At 58.9% G+C, this 6171-nt stretch overlaps 1 pseudogene; it reads left to right on the top strand.

Annotated features, from left to right (window-relative positions):
- Window positions 1-658: 658 nt before the first annotated feature.
- Window positions 659-3140, top strand: LOC131274463 (cationic amino acid transporter 4-like; annotated as a pseudogene).
- The last annotated feature ends 3031 nt before the right edge of the window (window positions 3141-6171 follow it).

The following is a 6171-nucleotide window of genomic DNA, read 5'->3' as shown; positions in this document are numbered from 1 at the left end:
GGGTGGCTACAGAGTGGGCCTTAACCCTGCCCCCCGGGGCACCCTGTGACCCAGCGCCAGGCACTTACCTGGTGGCCTGGGCTTCCTTATCTGTGAACATAGAGCTTCCCAGGAACCTGGCGAGCGCTGGTCTTGATCTTATAAAGAAGCTTTGAGGCCCGGGGCTCAGTGTGTTGATTCCCCAGCCTGGCGCAGGGGGTGGGAACTGACTGCCATTGTCTGAGGCTAGGTGGCCTGTGTGGGCCACGCCCTGGATGATAGAGCTGCTTGTATTCCGGGTTTCCACCTTGCTCTCAGATCCCAGATGAGGAGGGTTTCCCACCTCATGCTCCCTGGGAATGTTCCCACCTTGCCCTCAGTGACACTGGGCTCACCCCCCAGGTCCGACTGCACCAGATTTGCTGGGGAGAGGAGGCAGGCAGGCAGGACCCCCGTGCTTCTGTGTGACCCCCTGCTCCCCCTGCAGCGAGCCCTGAGCCCTCCCCCAGCTCAACCCTCTGGCAGGTGCATGTGCTGGCATCCCCATGTCAGGGACAGGGGCTGGGCTGTGGGTGGGCAATCCAGAAGGGACTGAAGATGCCTGACCCCACCCGGCAGCCCGTCATTCCCCTCTGACCCTGGCAGGTGGCTGGGCCCGCACTCCCCTCTGCTGCCCACCATGGCCTGGTGACTGCCCAGCGCCTCCAGCCTGGCACACTTCTGCAGGAAGCTGAACCAGCTGAAGACAATGGAAGAGTCCATCACGGAGACATCACTGAGTCACCGCCTGTCCATGCTGGACATGACCTTTCTGGGAGTGGGTGGCATGGTGGGCTCAGGCCTCTATGTGCTCACGAGCAATGTGGCCAAGGAGATGGCTGGCCCAGCTGTACTCATGTCCTTCACTGTGGCTGCCATTGCCTCCCTGCTGGCCATCCTGTGCTACGCAGTTTGGAGCACACATGCCCCATATAGTCTCTGCCTACCTCTTCACCTACGTGTCTGTGGGTGAGCTGTGGGCCTTCCTCATTGGCTGATATGTGCTGCTCGAGTACCTCATTGGTGGTGCAACTGTGGCCTGGGCCTGGGGTGGCTACCTGGATGCCATGTTTGGCCACCACATCCGCAACTTCACTGAGACCCAATAAGGAGCTGGCAGGTGCCCTTTCCAGCCCATTACCCGGACTTCCTGGCCACCGGCATCCTACTTCTGGCCTCTGCCTTCATCTCCTGTGGAGCCTCCTGGCTCAACCACACCTTCTCGGCCATCAGCCTCTGCGTCATCCTCTTTATCATCATCCTGGGCTTCTCCCTGGCCAGTCTGGAAAACTGGAGCGCCAAGGAGGGCGGGTTTGCACCCTTCAGCTTCTCGGGCATCATGGCTGGCACTGCCACCTGCTTCTACGCCTTCGTGAGCTTTGACATCATTGCTGTTTCCAGCGAGGAGGCCCAGAACCTGTGGAAGGCTGTGCCCATGGCCATCGCAATCTCTCTCGGCCTGGCGGCCACAGCCTACATCCTAGTCTCCACCGTGCTTACCCTCATGGTTCCCTGGCACAGCCTCAACCCAGACTCGGTGCTCGCTGACCCCTTCTACCAGCAGGGCTACAGCTGGGCCGGCTTCATCGTGGCAGCGAGCTCCATCTGTGGTGAGGAAGCAGCACCTTGCAGGGTGGGAACTGGGTGGGGTGGTGGGGAGAGAGGCAACCCCCTGTCCTGGGCTTCCTGGGTTGACCCCTACTGTGTAACTGTCCCAGGAGGGCTCTGATGATTAGAGAATCCTCCACTCCCACTCACCACCTTCTCCAAATTCTTCAACGGGCCTGTGACTGAAACTGGTTGGGAGGCGACTGAGCACCCACACCCACCCAGGTCCACACACCCTTGCTGACAGGCCCCTCACTCCTGCTCCTCTGCCACAGCCATGAACACGGTCCTGCTCAGTAACCTCTTCTCCCTGCCACGCATCATCTATGCCATGGAGGCTGACGGGCTCTTCTTCCAGGTGTTTGCCTGTGTGAACCCAGGGCCCAGGTTCCTGTGATCGGCATCCTGGATTTTGGGGTCTTCATGCCCCACCTAGCGCTGGTACTCGACCTCGATGCACTGGTGCAGTTCCTGTCCATTGGGACACTGCTTGCCTACACCTTTGTGGCAGCCAGCGTCATCGTGCTGCGCTTCCAGAAGACCTCTCAGCCCAGCTCCCCGGGTGCGGCCAGCCCCGACCCTGAGGCCAAGGAGCACGACTCCTTCTCAGACCTCAGGTCCCAAGCCCGGGCAGTTGTGGCCAGCCCTGAGGCCCTACCTGGGCTTCCTGGGTGAGTGCAGCCATGGAAATGCCGTGGCTTGGGCACTGGCCTCCTGGTGGCCTCTGCCATCACCCTGAGCGGCGTGCTCATCTTTGGGGACTCGGCCCTGCACCTCCCGCGCTGGGACTACATCCTGCTGGTCCTGCTCAGCGGGATCACCTTTCTGCTCAGTCTCGCTGTCCTGGCAGCCCACCAGCAGGAGTGAGCGCCAACAGGATACCTTCCAGGTACCACCCCAACTGACACCCTCCGCCCCCTTGCTCATAGACATCCTGGCTCCATGGCCAGCTTCTGCCGCTGCAGAATGAAGGAGGAGGACTTGGAGGGCTGGGGACGCCAATGCATGTGGCCACCCTTTCTTACTGCATGGGGGGTTAGGCACATGCCTACTAAATCTCCTGGAAAAAGGAGGCCCTAGGGTAGCAGATCTTCCCCACAGCTCAGGTGTTGTCCCCGCAGATGCCCCTGGTGCCCCTGATGCCAGCATTGAGTATCCTCCTCAACATCTGCCTCATGCTGAAGCTAAGCTACCTGACCTGGCTGTGATTTTTCGGCTGGCTTCTGATTGGTGAGTTGGGGTGAGGGTGGGCATGGGAGTTTGGGATGCTGAGCAGGTGGTGGGAAGAGGGCCAGGCGGGCTGGACTTGCCTCTCAGACCCTCCCACCGCCGCAGACCTCGCTGTGTATTTTGGCTACGGCATCCGGCATAGCAAGGAGAACCTGCGGGAGCCACAGGAGCCAGCCGTTGTGTGCTACGTGGTGTTCCCCAGCAGCAGCCTGGAGGAGATGGTGCAGGTTGTGCAGCCACTTGCCCAGGAGCCTGACCGCATGGAGCAGCCTGTCCAGCCATGAGGCTGCCCGTGGCCTGCCAGTGCCCATGCCCCTTCTGTCCTGGGCAGCTTGGGCTGGCATGGGTCGGGGAGCCTCAGGACCTTAGGCACCCAGCCACCAGTGCAAAGTTCCAAGTCTTCGGGGAATGGGCCATGGCCAGCGCTGGTGGCATGCCCAGCACCTTCCGGCGGATTGTGACACACTCTAGCCACAGGCCAGACAGCCGGGTGGGCTAGAAAGAAGCCCACAGTTCTGGGAGATCTACAATAATACCTACCCGGCCATCTGCGTGGCCTGCTGCCGTGTCCACTGTGGCATTCTTTGTGGCACTGAGTCCTCACCTACCCCTGGGAACCAGTTGATTGCCCCAAGGCCCAGCAGAGATGCCAAAAGTTCTGCAAAGGGGGAGGTCAGGGCTGGGCCAGGCCAGTGCCCTCTGCCCAGCTCAGAAAGGCAACATGCACAGGAGGTATGAGCTGTGTCTCCAAGGGCCAACAGGGCCCATGACAGAAGTGGGGTCAGGATCCATCTGCAGACTTCCCCATGTCCCCCGGGAGCAGATCCAGGAAGCAGAGGCTCGGGCCTAAGACTGTGATTTCCAGAGAACCTTCAACTTCCCGGGACTCTAAGACAGTTGGTTGTGTGCCTGAGGCCTACTCGGGGATGTTGGGACCCCCCACACTCACACCCCACTGTGGGCACATGCTTGCATGGCCCATGCCCACCTTGGCAGCCCACAGGTGCTGTCACTGTCATCAGCAGACTGAGGCCATAGCTCTTTCCAAGCTCCATCCTGCATTTCAATTCTCCCGGGGGCAGCTCTCGGCTGCCACAGCCCACACTCATGCCCTCTCCCTCTGCCCTCCCACCCAGGGGATTTGAGATGAGGGCTCAGGGTGGCATGCATGCATGAGGGGGCCCCATTCCTGGGGTGGGGGGAGTCTCCACAAAAGCTCCAGCCCCCCCCCCATGGCTGGGCAGTGTCCACCTCTGATGCTTCCCCTTCCCATTCCAGCCCCGTAAAGAAAAGTCAGGAAGCTGGAGGTTTTGTCAGGTCTTAACTCCTCAGCTTTCTCCAGCCGTGACTTGAGCTTTCCTAGGGTCCTGCTGTGAAAACCAGGCCTTGGATGGGCCCTCCTTTCCCGCCCTGGCTCTGCTGGCCCATCTCCCCTGGGCATCCTCCAGAGATTTAGGGGCAGCAGGGTCCCCAAGGGCTTTGCAGAGGCTCCTGGAGCTGACTGATCCCGATGCTGGCCCAGCAGGAGCCCCAGCTCTGGCCCTCCCCCACCAGGTCCATGTCACTCTAAGAGGTATCTACCAGCACAACCCTGGCCACTGGGGCCCATGAGGAAGTAGCCCCTTGCCACCCCTGCCCACCACCCTGGGATCAGGAGGTGCCTGGCTCCTTCAGCCCTGTCTTGACTGTTGGTTCTGGGAGCAATAGGGAAATTCTCTGGCAGGCAGGACTGGGCCCCACTGAAGGATTCCAGAACTGGAATCTGGCCAGCCAACTGGGGGCCAGGTCTGCCTCTTTAACATCTATTGGACGCATTCCTTCCAGATATTTCTTCCGCCTGGGGGGCCTGGGACTCCCAAGTACAGGTTCCCCAGGCTGGGGTGGGTAGCTGCCCAGACAGGTTCCTAGACATGGCCTGGGGCAGCAGTGAATTCCAGATGCACTGGGTGCCCGTCCTCAGGGCTCCCAGGAAGCCCAGTGGGCAGGGTGGGGCTGGGCTGGGGGTTACCAAGGACTCACATAAAAGGTCCCCAAAACCCTTCAGTGACCACCAATGTAGCCCCTTTGCCCTCTCCTCCCCTCCCAGCCCTCCAGAGACTGGGGTGGCTCCCAGGGAAGGAGCTGATGCTCTGAAGCTGAGCAGGTGCTACCCGCCACCTCCATTCTGCAGACGAGCCCCAAAGCTGGATGAGACCTACCCCAGGTGGCCTCTTGCTACCTTGCCTGGGCTCTGGCTGCACGTACCCCAGGGAAGGAGAGTTCAAAGGGTGGTGTCCACAACAGCCAGTGGGCGGTGACTGTGGGAGATGGGTGAGGAGGGACGCCTGTGGGAGACAGGGGTGACAGAGGCTGGGAGAAGAGCCTGCCACCAGCAACCAGAAAAGCGAGTGCCCCAGGCTGTTCCTGTCTCCATGGTTTCACAGCAGGTATCTGTATGGAAACAGATGACTCTGGCTCTCCAGGGAGAACACCTGCCAAGATTGGACTCAGGGGGTGGGAGGGAAAGAGAGTCTCAGGGCCTGGCTATCATATGGTCAGTCCAGAGATTCAGATCCCCTGGGTATATATTAAACCCCAGCACCAACTACAATTCTGGTAAAGTAACAGGAAAGGCTTGTGAAAAAAGATCATATCTGAGTCCAGCTCCATCACACAGAAACACCAACTCCAAAGAAGGGCCCACTGACATGGCACTGAACTCCATCTGCCATGACCATATAACCTGTGGGTCTCTGTAGCCCTCAGAAGAACCAATACCTAGGGTTGTATCTACTTTATCTGTCTCTGGGACTCTGCTGAGGTGTGCATAAGGATGACCCCTCTGATAACCTCCCAGCTCTTTTTTGGAGACTCATAGCCATATAAACTCATTTGTCCTTTCCATTTCCCCCTTGATTCAGGTCAAAAAGCATTTTTAACTCCTGGTATTATATGCAGACTGAGATATTCTGCTGGTCTGAGTTGAACCTTTTATTTAAGGTCCTTTTCTAGTTACATCATCAGCTGGTACTTAGTAGTAATCCCTTGGTGCCAGGAAGGCTCATCCCCGGGAGTCGTGTCCCACGCTGGGGGGAAGGCAATGCATTTACATGCTGAGTTTGCCTTCAAGACTGGCCACATTTGAGCAACACGGAGGCTCTCAGGAGGGAACTCTTAGGCACACTGCAGCTCTAGGCCTTGTTCTTATTTCAGGTGCACAAGCTCACAAGCATGGTCATTAGTATCAAGGGCTCATTGTTGGACCTTCCTTCTTTTTTGGTCTCTACCGTTGCACTTGGGGGATTGTTGCTGTTCCTTTAGGGACTGTGATAGAGG

Source organism: Dasypus novemcinctus, chromosome 19 (genome assembly GCF_030445035.2).
Source record: "Dasypus novemcinctus isolate mDasNov1 chromosome 19, mDasNov1.1.hap2, whole genome shotgun sequence".
Classification (NCBI taxonomy): domain Eukaryota; kingdom Metazoa; phylum Chordata; class Mammalia; order Cingulata; family Dasypodidae; genus Dasypus; species Dasypus novemcinctus.
This window is presented reverse-complemented; position numbering and strand designations above follow the sequence as displayed.